At 41.4% G+C, this 14,581-nt stretch overlaps 1 protein-coding gene across 6 annotated transcripts in view; it reads left to right on the forward strand.

Annotated features, from left to right (window-relative positions):
* Positions 1-14,581, forward strand: part of Zbtb20 (zinc finger and BTB domain containing 20) — a 770,503-nt gene that overhangs the window by 585,646 nt on the left and 170,276 nt on the right. For all 6 annotated transcript variants that reach the window (XM_045146702.1, XM_045146709.1, XM_045146703.1 and 3 more), the window contains one exon: positions 9,080-9,119. The gene's annotated coding sequence lies outside the window, so the exon portion shown is untranslated. The remainder of the gene's footprint in view (positions 1-9,079; positions 9,120-14,581) is intronic.

Here is a 14,581-nt window from a genome sequence, read left to right on the forward strand (position 1 = left end):
AGGTGAACTTTTTTCCTAACTTTTTTCTTTAATTGGAAATTAAGTTTATATTTGTATTCAATATTAAGTTTATGAAACATTCAGTTAAACTCCTTAGACATAAAAGAATGAATTGTTAGAATTTTTTTCTCTACCAACCATTATGATAAAAATGTAGTAGATTCTGGTACATTTTTCCTCCATTTTATTTGTGTCATGTGCTTCTGGTGAATTGAATCAATACCTAAGCACCATATAATATTTTGACTTTAATAACTTATCATCTTATATTTACTAATCCTCTTTTGCTCTAGAATATATTTTACTCAACTATATTCTGACTGTATATCATATTTAGAGTCAATATTTTTTACGAAGTTGTTGTCATATTGCTAAGCATGACTAGAGAAGCTATTGAAATTACCCACTCCTGCCCAGGCTGGATGCAAGAGTTGCATTCATTCCATCCAAAATAGAAGAGGATACTTCCTATTTTTAAAAAACTGTGAAGAAAGAAATTTCATAATTGCTCTTAGCAATCTATTTGATTATTTACCATTCACATATTTAGGGTATTCATTTTCAGGTCTTAACTTCTTCTCTGAACTGTTTAGTATCATGTTCCCCCAGGACAGAAATGTTGATCATTGTCCTCTTTGTAACGACTGTTGGCAGAAAACTATGAAGATACACACTGCACCTCTTTCTTCTCCAAACTAAATTCTCCCCATTTCCTTAGCATTTTCTTTTATTTCTATAGCTCTTTCTGCACCCAACTGGCAAAGGGGACTATTTTTAAATGTTCTGTCATATATGATGTCTCTGAAAGAGGCACTGCATATTTTAATTTCACTGTGCTGGTGTGGAAATAGCCACAACTTTTTCATTATATCCTGATGGACAGAACATTTGTGTTCATTTAACCTTGAGGTTTAAACTTGTTCCCAAAAAAGCAACTGCCTCACAGTATTGGCTACACCCAAGAATAAAGAGCATCAGTTTTCCTAATCTTAAAACTCATCGTGCCCGCCCCCCCCATCCTTAAATGCACTAAAATTAACTTTTCCTTGACCTCTCTCTGGTGCTATTTATTTACTGATTTAACAACTTTTTCTATCATCTTTGTCTCTTAAAATAGACAGACGACATTTATTCAACAAACATCGGAGTGTCATGCTGTGTTTAACACACGGCCAGGCTTGGGAGATTCAAGTGTGAACTGTCAGCACAGGCTCAGAGACATAGATGGCCTAGGCAGACTCAGGGAGGAGCAAACAGGCTGCGACAGGGTATAAAGAAGCAGTGGAGGAGAGACAGAGAGAGGGGTTAGCGCCAGATTGTGAAAGGTCCTGGATGCTCTTAAGCGAATAGTTCGTAGTGACAAAGAAGAAAGTAGCATTTCCCACGATCTATTACAGAAAGCTGTTTCCAGTCTTTGAAACTCAGACCCTGTCCATGTTGTCCTCATGTTTCAATATCTATCACATCATTAGGTTCAAGTATCTGATTAATTTGTATCTTTTGAAATGACTTTGTTTTATAATTTCATTGTTTCTTTCTTCCTTTCTTTCCCTCTCTCTTTCTTTCTTTCTTTCTTCCTCTCTTTCTTTCTTTCTTTCCTTCTTTCTTTCTTTCTTTCTTTCTTTTCTTTTCTTTTTTTTTCTTTTCTTTTCTTTCTTTTGGTTTTTCGAGGTAGGGTCTCACTCTAGCCCAGGCTGACCTGGAATTCACTATGGATTCTCAAGGTGGCCTCGAACTCATGGCAATCCTCCTACCTCTGCCTCCCAAGTGCTGCAATTAAAGGCATGTGCCACCACGCCCGGCAATAATTTCTTTCTTTGTATTTTTAAAAATATTTTATTTGGGCTGGAGAGATGGCTTAGCAGTCAAGACACTTGCCTACAAAGCCAAGGGGCTTTGGTTCAGTTCCCCAGTACCCATGTAAGCCAGATGCACAAGGTGGCGCATGCATCTGGAGTTCATTTGCAGTGGCTGGAAGCCCTGGTGTGCCCATTCTTTCTCTCTGCCTGCTTCTTTCCCTGTCTCTCAAATAAGTAAATAAATAAATTTTTAAAATTAAAAACATAGTTTATTTTAAGAGAGAGTAAGAGGCAGATAGAGAGTGAATGGTGCACCAGGGCCTCCAGCTACTGCAAATGAACTCCAGATGCATGCATTTGGCTTTTTGTGGGTGCTGGGGAATTGAACCCCGGATCCTTTGGCTTTGCCAGCAAGTGCCTTAGCTTCTAAACCATCTCTCCGGCCCTGTCTTTGTATTTTTTAACATTTGAGAGAATGGACTAAAGATATTCCTCTGTTTTCACCAATCTGTACATATCTTTTCTTTCTGCCTTGTGCTGTGTCTGGATTTATTCTGAAATATATTGTACTGCTCACAAGTCATTATCTGTGCCTGTGTCCCAAGAAATCTTGGAGTGAGTTTTCCTTGAAACAGGTACAATTTTTTTGTAGTAAATATCATTAATGTTGGACCAGGAACTGCACTGTGACCAAGTGCGACATGTTAGCGGTACCACACTTTTTAAGATCCCCCCAGAAGTATAAATTTACAACTGGCCAAAAGTCCTGATACCCAATCCATTTAGAATCTGTAAGGCTTGAACTTCAAAATGGGAGATCTACAAGGGGATAAACTATTTGGAATCAGATTAAAAACTGTTCCAACTCACAATACAAAAGGTCCTATCTACTAAAGAAACTACAAGAACACATCCTAAGTGTAGACAGATTCAATTCCTGCAACCCCCTCCTGGCACCACTTCTTTCCTTTAATTCTAGTTGCCCAGGCCTTGCTCCTATAAGAAGCAAAAAGGGTCAGGAAGACTTGTGTGGCATAGGTGGCATGAAGTGTTATATCTTGACAAAGGCTCATAAACAATCTCAGGCTTAGTTATTGAGCTTTAGTTCTTATATCCTCTCACTTCATTGATAATTACTTAGCTTATTTCATCCTCTCAATTTCTAGAGGGTGACACCATTCACTTCCTATGATAGCATCTTTATGGCTCCCTAAGTCTTTTTTGAGATAGAACCAAAACACTATGATCCTGCCAGGCAGACCTCAACATATCAGTGGCTATGTGTGACCATTTGTGATCTTGTCAGACTCACCAAAAGAAATGTAAACACTCCAAGAAACTGGTCTGTAGGAGACTGCAAAAGGCTTCATGTATACATCTGAATAACCCTTCCATCTGACTTTAGCTTGTCAACCTTTTGCCATGTTAGAAAAGTAGAGAATTAAAAACTCCCCAAAGCACAATGCATAAAATGTCATTAAATCTAGCATAAAATTTCTTGAGTGTCAGACAAAGGAACTCATGTATCCAGAGTGAAGATGGAATATCAATTGACAGGAATCTATGAAAATGGCACTGATTCTGAGAGACACATGAATCTAAAAATCCAATAGTGCTTCAGCCTTTGAAAATACTGAAAGTCAAAGGTATTAACACACTCAGTAAGGTAAAAGAATTTCATCCTCCTGTTTGCAGTGACTCCCACATAGGAATTAATTAATACAATACTTTGAACATTGTATTAACATTGAAAGAACATTTCAACATTATTCTTACCCACAGAAAACAAAGATATAAGCCCACGTCAACTCTGTAGAGAATGGGTGAAGGAAAACAATTGGAAGGTGAAAGGCAGGTGTCAGAGGTCATTCCTGTCCAGTTGCCTTCCCTTGACCTTCACCAGCTGGGGGGATGACTGCTGGGCTTCAGTTGTCATCAGTGCTGTGACACATTCTAGTTTTCTGATTCATTTGGAATGAATAAGCACTCCCTCTTTGATTCACAGTCCTCAAAGTAACAGATTTTGTGAGTGAGTTATGATGACTTCTTCTTTGCTTGATTATTGCACTGTGATTGTTCCCTCTTTTTGTAAAGATTTTATTATTTATTTCTTAGAGATAGATAGAGAGAGACAGAGAAAGAGAGAGAATGTGTGAGAATGTGTTTCCAGGGCCTCTAGCCACTGCAAACAAACTCCAGATGTGTGTGGCACCTTGTGAGTCTGACTTACGTGGGACCTGGAGAATTAAACCTGGGTCCTTAACGCTTCGCACATGATTGATCCTTCTTTTAAAAGTTTTTCTCACTCTTTGTCGCCCAGTGTTACTGTCATGTGAAGAAAAGCCCTTGGGGGCTGGAGGAATGGCTTAACAGTTAAGGCGTTAGCTGGCAAAGCCAAAGGACCCAGGTTCCAATCCCCAGGACCCATGTGAGCCAGATGCACAAGGGGCACACGTGTCTAGAATTTGCAGTGGCTGGAGGCCCTGGCATGCCCTTTCTTTCTTTCTTTCTTTCTTTCTTTCTTTCTTTCTTTCTTTCTTTCTTTCTTTCTTTCTTTCTATCTATCTATCTATCTCTCTTTCCCCCTCCCTCCTTCCTTCCCTCCCTCCCTCCCTCCCTCTTTCTCTGTCAAATAGATAAATTAAATATTTTTTAAAAAGAAAAGCCCTTGACCAGTAGCATTGCCTCAGCTTTGAATTAGTTGAGAGGAATGGGACCTGACAACCCAGATTCTGTTTTTAACTCAGCCAGATACCTCAGCTGGCAAGTGGCTCGGCTTCCTCACCATAAAATGGGTATAATAATAGCTTTCCCTTACCACTGTGAAATACTTAGAATGCAAATCAAGCCAAACATGTCTCCTTCCAAAGAGAAGCTGAAACCTGTCTGCCTCATCCTGAGTGAGCCCAGATTTCATGGGGAAACAAAAAGTGGGAAACGCCTGGAGGTGGTATAATTTGGTGGTCAAAACTATGTAGACTTTGGAAAGGTATAGGCTTACTTCAGAAGCCAGTGGCTGTGTGACTTGGGCATAAGTTTCCAATTTCTGAAATCTCCATTTATCCCCTAATAAATTAACAGTAGTGAGGATTAAATGATGCACTTTACCAGTGAGTACCAGTCAAACTTGGACTTAGGTGGTCTGTAAGTTAGAGTGATCCAGCAGTCCGAATGCCTAGTGGGGCAGGGCTGAGACAGTGGGCCTTAGACCAGATACTTCAGTGGGGTCTCAGGTGTCACTCTAAGAATACACACCAATTTTGCTTGCTACTCCTCAGCATAGTCTCATTTGTTTTAGTAAACTGGAAGTATCATGAGGACAGGAAAGTTGTCCATTTTGTTTCTTCTATAGCATCCAGAATTAGTTATTGAGTAAATGAAAGATATAGAAACAACAGTTTAAGCTGCCTACCTCCAAAGAAACCTAGCTCTCCAAGAAGCAGTCATGCCTCGGCACTTTGTGTTTTAATGTCATCCAGGTTACTCCTATATTCCTGGGGGGCAGGGGGAGCTCGCCGTATCCAAACTGGAAAAGCTTCTGCTAAACAGGGTGCCTGAAACCACAGAAGGTGCTCAGTGAACAGGGAATGTGCCTTGCTTAGCTCTGTACTCCTCTACCTGTACTCCTCTACCCCATTGTAGAAACAACTCTGTGAAGGTTCTAAAGAGAAACTATGATGTGAATGTGAAAATATGATTGAAGTACATTATGTCCACTAGGACAGTGTCAAAATGAAGCCAGCCCTTTATTCTGTATCACCAGTATATGCTAATAAAATGAATTTAAGTTTGTATATGACTAGGAAGACCAAAGTCTAAGGGAGCTTCAGGGAGACTGTATCCCTAGTCATGCATCCTTACCCACTTGGAGCTCCATGTTTAAAATGTTTCGTGTGTGTGTGTGTGTGTGTGTGTGTGTGTGTGTGTATGCATGCATGCATGTGAGTAGGTGAGTATGGGCACACATATGCCATGGCACGCATGTGGAGGTCAGAGAACAATCTTCAGGTCAGTCCTTGCTTTGCACTTTCTTTGAGGTGGGATCTCTCATCTTATTGTTCACTATTTTCATGAGCTCCAGGAGCTTCTCGGTTGGGGTCTGGGGATTTGAACCCAAGTACTCAGAGCTTTAGGTGGCAATTGCATTATCCATTGAGCCATCTCTCTAGCCCATAGATTTCCATTTTTTATGCTTTTTTTTTTTTTTTTTTTTTTTTTGGTGTTTCAAGGTAGGGCCTCACTGTAGCCCAGGCTGACCTGGAATTCACTATGTAGTCTCAGGGTGGCCTCAAACTCACTACCTCTGCCTCCTGAGTGCTGGGATTAAAGGTGTGCGCCACCACAACTGGCTCTATTATTCCTTTTTCTTTTTGGCTTTTTAAGGTAGATATTTCTATTTTTTAACATTTTCTTTACTCATTGCATCAGTATATGCTTTGTTTTAAACTTCCAGGTAACAATTAAAAGAGAATTTTCTTTCCTCCTCACTTTAATCCCCCCTCCCAACCACAGGCCACAGGTTAGTAACTTGGAGGAGGCTCATAATGGCCTTCATGGAGACCAGAAGTTCCTTGAAGTTTGGTGTTTTAAGTTTTCTGGAAAGATTACCCTAGGATCTGTACCACCTCCAAGTATGGGAAACCACTGTCTGAAAATGTTATCTAAATTGAAATTAGAACAAACTAATCTTTTAAGTTATCTTTAATACTTTTAGGTCCTTAGAGATCGGCGTTCTTGGAATCGTGGAGTTTAGGTCAGACGTCACTGAGTGTCTCTCCTCCCACTCCTCACCCACGCACACCCTGTGTTTGAATGTCCCGGGTGACTTGGCCTTTATAGTTGTGTATCTTGTGTTACATCTTTGTGTCCAACCTGTCGTGTTCAACGGAATGCTTTAAGTCTTATGCAAAGCTGTTATAGATGATTCTTTGCATTTCATACGAAAACAGCTCATAAGCTGTAGGAGGAAAGGACATGTGCCAATACGTAAAGCTTCAACTGAGCAAGGTAAATCCCTGAAGATTAATACATATTGTAAATTGTGCAGCCGACTGTAAGTTAATCAAGAAGTAGAGACCCCAGAGGCTGGAGAGATTGCTTAGTGGTTAAGGTGTTTGCCTGCAAAGCCAAAGGATCCTGGTTCAAATCTCCAGGACTCACATAAGCCAGATGCACAAGGGGATGCATGCATCTGGAGTTCATTTGCAGTGGCTGGAGGCTCTGGGGCTCCCCTTCTCTCCCTCCCTCTCTCTCTCTCTGTTTCTCTGTGCCTCTTTCTCTCTCTCAACTTAGCAAATAAAATATTTTTAAAAAGAAGTAGAGACCTTTTTACATTTATGGACATTTTTAAATTGTACGAGAACTATGAGATTGAATTTTAACCTTAGTATTAAGTTTCGGATCACTTTTATTTCTTTACATTAATATATATATCAGTATAGCAATTATATTCAATTAAGTCTATAATTTAACTTGTTTTGATTCTTTTTAAAATCATAATGTGCCCTCTCATTTTTATCTCTGTCTTGGATTCCTGGAACTGACAGCCTGTGTGTCATTTGACATCAAGAAAGGCCCGAGGTGCACTTGGCACCTTTGTATTGATCTCTTTTGATCACATCCAAAATTTAATTTTGACTAAGTTTGTAAGTAAGTGCCCTTTGAAATTTAGTAACGAAAGTTATCTACTTAGATAGAAGAACATAAGCCCTTGATCCAGTTTCTGCTGAGCAAACTACGTTATTAAGAGGTAACTGGGTTTACAACATGTAGTAGAAAAGTGTTAGTTGAGTACATTTTACAGAAAATTATTAATCACATTTTCTGATTTTACCCAAATATTTGGAAAGAACATAGCTCAGAAACACGAGATGGTTATAAAAAAAGAAAGGAAAGAAGAGGGGAAGGAAAGGAGGAAAAGATACACAGGGATCTAGTATCTTCTTTAGAGGAGACAAAAGCATACAAAAACTTATGAACTTTAAAGTCTTTGCTCAGCTTTTATTTTGTATTTCACATTTGTATATACAATCAATAATTCATGCATAGTCAAACTGTCTTCCTTTAATTTCTCATTAAAGACGTCAGTTTTGTGGCACAGTGTGACACATACAGACACTCCCCACCGGCCCCCGCCTGGCCCGGCTGCGAAGTCTCTTTCCCAGGGGAACCACACCCTTCACCCCTGGATGTGCACAGACAGATCTCACATTGTTCACGTGGAAGAAAACCTTTCTTTGCAGAACTCTCTACCATGTTGTGCGTGTCCAGAATACTTTCTGGAGAGGTCTTGTGCGTTGCTCATTTTCTGTTTTTACCTTTTCCATTGAAGTTAGTTAATTGGGCTCTTCTAGTTGGTACCTTTAATAAAGTTTGAATATTTCTAGAGGCCTTCTGTCCGAAAAAAAAAATCATGTCAGACAGGTTTAACACTTGTACATTAAGTCCTGATATACTCTAGTGGGACCTAGGTTGGGGAGGGACTTGCTTTATTAATTTCTTATAGATATGTGGTTACCTTAATTTTACCCTTTTATAAGAATGTCTGTCAAAAGCCAAGTGTGGTGGTGCATGCCTTTAATCCCAGCATTTAATCCCAGAGATTACATAGTGAGTTCCAGGTCAGGCTAGGCTACAGTGAGATCCTACCTCAAAAAACCAAAAAAAAAAAAAAAAAAAAAAGAGTGTCTATCAAAACAATAGTGGGCATACCAGTCCTAGTAGGTTATTCAACATGTAATTTGAGGAAAAATTCTTAAACACAGCATAAGAACTGTCATGATCAACTTTCCCAAAACCTGCAAGTTTCATATTTATAGTTGTATTTGGGAGACAGAGGCTTCAGTTTAAAATCAGTGTCACATAATTTCCTGCCATCATCAATAGAACTTCCTGCAGTGATGGAAATGTTCAGTGTCTGTGTCAGGAAGTCAGTCACTAGCCACATGTGGCTATTGAGCACTTGGAATATGGACATTGTAATTGAGTAGTTGAATATTTCGGGTTTTATTAAAGTTTAAAATATTTAAATAGACAAGTAAATTTTGTATGATGGAGATCAGATGAAATTGACAGGAAAGATTTTGGCAGTCTTTATGGGACACACCGTTTGGCAATCATAACAAGGGAACACTTTAAATTTTTTTTTTTAATTTTGTGACTATAGGTGACAAAATGTGTTACTTTGAGAACAACCAGTTCGACATACTTAGATTTGGTTTTCTTTTCCTGACAATGTCGATGAGTTTATATGTCTAATACCTTTTTTCTTTCATTTTCAGTTCCTTGACCACCGATCTGTTGCCTGTTCCCTCTCTTTTTGTAAGTAAAAGTGGTTTCTTTATCTTTAAGAAGTGTCAAATCTGTGAAGTTTGGGTCTTTGTCGGCATGGTTTCTAGTTGACTTTGTTGTGGTTTTTAGCGCTGGTTTGGTGTGCCTTCGCTCTCCTAGCTTGTTTCCACGTTTGGAGTCAATGCTGTTGGCGGTGGTGGTGAGTTACCATCCGTGAGGGGGCTGCAGAGACCAGCTGCCCAGCACTGCTCTTCTGGGAAGACGGCCCTCTCCCTCCTGCAGCTGCTGTTTGCAGGAGTCACTGCTCCTCTAAACTGGAGCTCACATTCCACAGCCAGAGCTCAGCGACAGTTGGGCTTTTTCTCCGCTGTCAGTCAATAGGCAATTATTCATTCTTCAGTGATTAACCCGTCCCGAGATCCAGCCATTTTAAATTTTAACTTCTAGAGCAGAGCTTTCATTTATTGAAAAACGTTATAACATCCTTTTACTTGAAGTACAAAACTGAAAAGTAAAGAGGCTAAAATTTTGTAGAAAATTATAAAGTGTTAGGAAGAGGAAGAAAAAAAAAAAGAAATCTTAAGACTCACATGTTCATATGTGCCAGAAGATTTAGAGACTGCATCATTCTTTTTTGGAAAAACAAAAAGAGGGGACATTGTTTAAAAATAAAGAAAGGAAAGAAGGAAGGAAGTGGAAAATCCTTGATTTCGAGTGAAAAAGAGAGAACGTTTATTATTTAAAGGTCAAACCAGGCTGCACGGAGTGGATCTGGTTGATTCACTGAGCTGCTTAAAAGAGGTTCTTGGGCAGTGAACTCAAATAGTCACTACAAGCCGTTCCACCCAGAGAACCCTACAGGGAGCTACAGTCACCTCATATGATAAAAAGTCATGCGCATCCCTCTGGATATGTCTCACTTTCCTCTGCACACTGTCCCTCCCTCACAAAATCATATCTGACTTCAGTGACTGCGCGGTGGCATCTCTTGTGTTGTAGCGATCTGCAGAAAGCGTGTTCCCATGGCTCTTTTGCTTGTGTGTGGCTTCCAGTAACATTTCCAGAAGCTGGCGGCAAATGTATTTAGGAGAGAAGAGTCCTCCAGAGGAGGCTAAAGCTAAACTCAAGTGTGATATTTTATTTGACACAGGAAGGAGTTGTGTGTAGTGCATTTATGAAACAGGGGTGGCTCCAACCTGCCCCAGACGGGTCTTAAGATCCCCTGTTTTCTGAGCTGAGAGAGTGGATCTGCTAATTCTTCGAGGATGTCACCACTTTGTATCTTCCTATCCCTCCCCATAGTTACCTAGCACTGTGTATTTCGCGTCCTCTGGCTGGCAAATCAGTTTTGTTACAGTTCTTTTGTGTTGAAACAGTTCACATAATAGCTCTGTGTGAGACAAGGCATTCATCCTCACATCACCGGGATGAGTCAGCATGATGCACTCCCCCCGCCTAGCTGAGGCGTCATGACGTCAGTGCTTTAGGGCAAGCCTCAGACATAAGCACACGGGAGGCCTGTGTCACCTATTGGAAATGGAGGGGGAGACCTTTGAGATTAAAATTTAAAAAAAATCACGTAATTGAAAGGCTGTCTCGGGTTCATAGGAAAATGTGAAGCTAATTCTGTGCCACATCAGTCCTCAGTGGAGCAGCGTCTGGAGAGATCCTGCTTTTGAAAGCAGGGATAAGGCTGGGCAAAAGACCTGTAGTGAGCTGACAGGCCATTCATGTGCGCATGACCCTGTTCCACCCTGGGCAAGGCTTCTAGCTTGCTTGGCTTGTTACAAATCCTGAAGTTGCCTTCGTGCCAGCAGGATGCGAGTCAGTGACAGTCCTGCTATCCTCAAATGCCCCCACAGGCACAGCTGATGGCTCCAGGGGTGGTTCCCCAGAAGCCCAGCAAAAGAAAAGGTTCCTTGGGAACACATCAGAACATTATCTCCCTTGTGCTTCTCACTCCAAGTGCCTCGTCAGTGGCCTCCTGGCCAGGTGCAGAGTTCAGCCCATTTGACCTTCTCTCATTGGCATTGCATTTAGCCCAATGTCCCAATCTGGCTCTGACCCAAATTCGAATAGGAACTGAATAGCTGCCAGACTTTTCCCCCAAGAGTTTTCCATCCCATTACTCTTCAGCAGAAACAGAAAAGAGCCCTCCCTATCCTGCCATGCTGCCTTGAAGCAGGTGGCACAGACTTGCCCTCTTTGGGAAACCCAGTTCTTGTAAGCTGGGCTTCTCTGCAGTTCAGATCAGACACATTCTTAGGACAGTACCCTATCACATTAAAAACTAAGCATGGAAGGGTGATAATTTATTCTCTTAGTGCTATTCTCTGTTAAAAGATATTCTTCCATCACAGCATCCATCCTTCCCTCTCACCCCAGCCAATCACTAGCCCCTGTGATAACCACCAGAAAGTGCCTTACTGCTGGGATCTTCCACCCTCATTAGATTGCTAATAATCTCCTACCATGCTTATAAGAGCTACTGCTTCTGTTTGGCGTAGTTTTGATTAATTATCATGCACAGCTCTTTATTTGGTTTTCAGTCAACAAACATTTATGGGAAGCTTGTAACAATGCTTGGTTCTGGGAACTCCAAGATAAGTGAGAAATATCACCTTTTGTTAAGAATGTCACATTCTGAGCCGGGCGTGGTAGTATACGCCTTTAATCCCAGCATTCAGGAGGCAGAGGTAGGAGGATCGCCATGAGTTCAAGGCCACCCTGAGACTACATACTGGATTCCAGGTCAGCCTGAGTTAGAGTGAGATCCTACCTCGAAACACCAAAAAAAAAGAATGTCACATTCTGGGGCCAAGGTTGCAGCCCAGTGGTAGAGCACTTGTGGTGAAGCTCAGTGATGTAGAACAAGACTCAGGCCCTGAGACTGATCCACAGAAATGTGGGGGGAGGGAGGAAAATCACAATTTAAGAGTCTCACAGTGTGCAAGAGGAGATGAAAGATGAATTAAGGTGACGAAAGACCAACTCTGGTATGCAGGTATGTGCATGATACATAAAGGAGGGTCAAAAAAGGAGTGCCCATTGGTGTGGAGGGATTCCAGCCAGTACACAGTGAAAAAAGTGAGCAGTAGAATCCATGTTATTAAACTCAGTGTTCTACCAGTCATATAACTGTCCAGCCCATATATATTATATGCACCATAGAACACTTGATAACAATGACAACTGACTATGTCACAGGCTTATGTGCTTACTACACTATGCATTTAGCATTATTTTAAAGCATACTCCTTTTACTTATGGGGGTTTAGAAGAGAATGGGGGGAAGTGTTCGTGATTAGGACAAAGTCAGGAGCATTCCTAAGTGAGGAGGCGTCGAGGAGTAGCCAGATCAGGCGCAAGTAGTCTGGCGTGCGGGAATGTGGTGGCAAGGGGAGCCTGGGAGACAGAGTGAGGACGCAGGCAGCAATCACACAAGAGGGCCATGCAAAGGAGCGTGCTTTTGAGTCTGCAGCCTCCCGGACACTTGTTTACATTCTAGACAAGAGTCTCCCAAAGGAGGGTGAAAACATGGAGACAGGCCACAGGTGGAAATCAAGGGCCTGAGCTGGGCAGGAGATGGAATGGCGAGGAGCTATTGAGGGGTGCTGACACAGGCATTGACATTTGCGTAATTCCAGCACACCTTTGCCCACTACCTGTTCCTTGCGTTATGGATTGTGGAAGAAAGCCAGTGTGTTTCATGGGGCCAAACTTAAAACCAGAAACATCCTCCCAGCAACTTCAGTGGAGATGTCACTTTGAAATCTGACCTCAACGTGAGCAGCTGTCTGCTGGTGTTGAGATGGGGGAAGGGTCTCCTGCCCATAACAGGCTTAGAGTGGAAGGAGAAAGGGGATAAAGAGACACGTGAAACCATTTCTTAATAATGTCTCCCTGAAGTCAGCCATTGCCCTGATTGCGTGTCATTTTTCCATTGCTGCCGTTTTCTAAGCAGAATTTCCAAGCCATCGAACTGAATTGCAACTTATGCACAGCCGGGTGTTGAAACAACTCCGTATATTCACTCCTCCTCTCTGAATTAGAGTTCACGTGAGCGTGCGTTCCTCTTCTTCACTTTGGGCTGCCAGGACAACTTAAAGGAACATTTCACCAGTTTATGTCTCACGTACTGTGTTCTCTTTTGCCAACAAGGAGATATGTGTGGGCGTGTTTAAGTCTTCTCTATATTGCTTTCTGGAGAAAGGTTTGAGAAGATGAGCAAGATGAGGAGCAGAGACCTATTGAAAGCCCAGATCCCCCAGTGACCTGAGTGCAGAACGTAGGCTGGTGATCAGATGGTCAATTATATGTTTGTCAAAACACAGTGGGCCGCATTCCAGACTGCCAGCTTTGGAGGCCCAGCTTCTGCCAACCAAATGTCATCTGGGAACATGCAACACTGGGCACTGTGAAGGAGTTTGAAATAGACCATGCCACAGCCAACCCACTGCCAGTCTTATAGCACCAATATGGCATGCACAGCCGGGCCCCATGTTTCAGAGCTCAGGAATTCACTGTACTCAATTCAAGAGGTCAGATGGGTTCATGTTTTCAAAGCCTATGTTCTCTGCTTTGAACACTGTGACTTGTTCCTCAGCAATTTCCAAGGGATTTTTCCAGTCCTATCTCTGTGGAAACCACTCTTTTTGTGATGGTTATGAGAGCCATGTAAATGTCCCAGAGGAAGGAGGAGAATAAGCTTGGTCTGACAACGACTGTGATTCCTACAAGGGATTCCAACTCTCAGGAAATTACATTAAAGGTGCATAGCTTTTAAAATATCAGGAACCACCTTGGCAACTTATGAAAAGCAGAAGGGCTTTGCCTATTTTATAAAATGATTTGCATATACCTGCATAAATAATGTCCCCACCTGTACATTTATGCATTTAGGTTGAATAAATTAAATTTAGTGATCTTTAAAATATTCTCTGTCTTTCATTGCTCAGATACCATTTTTAAAACATGTACTCTTCATTTTCCCCCACCCTGTGGTAGTAGTGGCTAATTAAAAAAATCCTTGTGACTAATTGAGAGAAGCACAACACTGCAGACCAAGTGACCACAGCCAGGAACATTGCCTCCTTCTGCTTGAATTTTCTGGGCCTTTCTACCTATATCTTTCATATATTTTCATAAGAGAAAATGAGGACGCAGATTAGTAAAGAGAATGCATAGCAGAAGACAGCATGAAGCTCTAGTACAGATAAGTGGTACATAAAGATGATAGATAGACATAGGCAGGTAGATAGATGATAGATAATAGGTGATAGATGGATAGATATAGATAGACAGACAGACAAACAGACAGACACACAACTCAGGGTTATACTCATATTATCTCTGCCTCCCTCCCTCTCCAGGTTTTTGTTTTTTTGTTTGGATTTTAAGGTAAGGTCTCACTCTAGTCCAAGCTGACCTAGAATTCATTATGTTGTCTCAGGGTGGCCTCAAACTCACATGGATCCTCAGCCTCTACAGTG

This window comes from Jaculus jaculus, chromosome 4 (assembly GCF_020740685.1).
Source record: "Jaculus jaculus isolate mJacJac1 chromosome 4, mJacJac1.mat.Y.cur, whole genome shotgun sequence".
NCBI lineage: Eukaryota > Metazoa > Chordata > Mammalia > Rodentia > Dipodidae > Jaculus > Jaculus jaculus.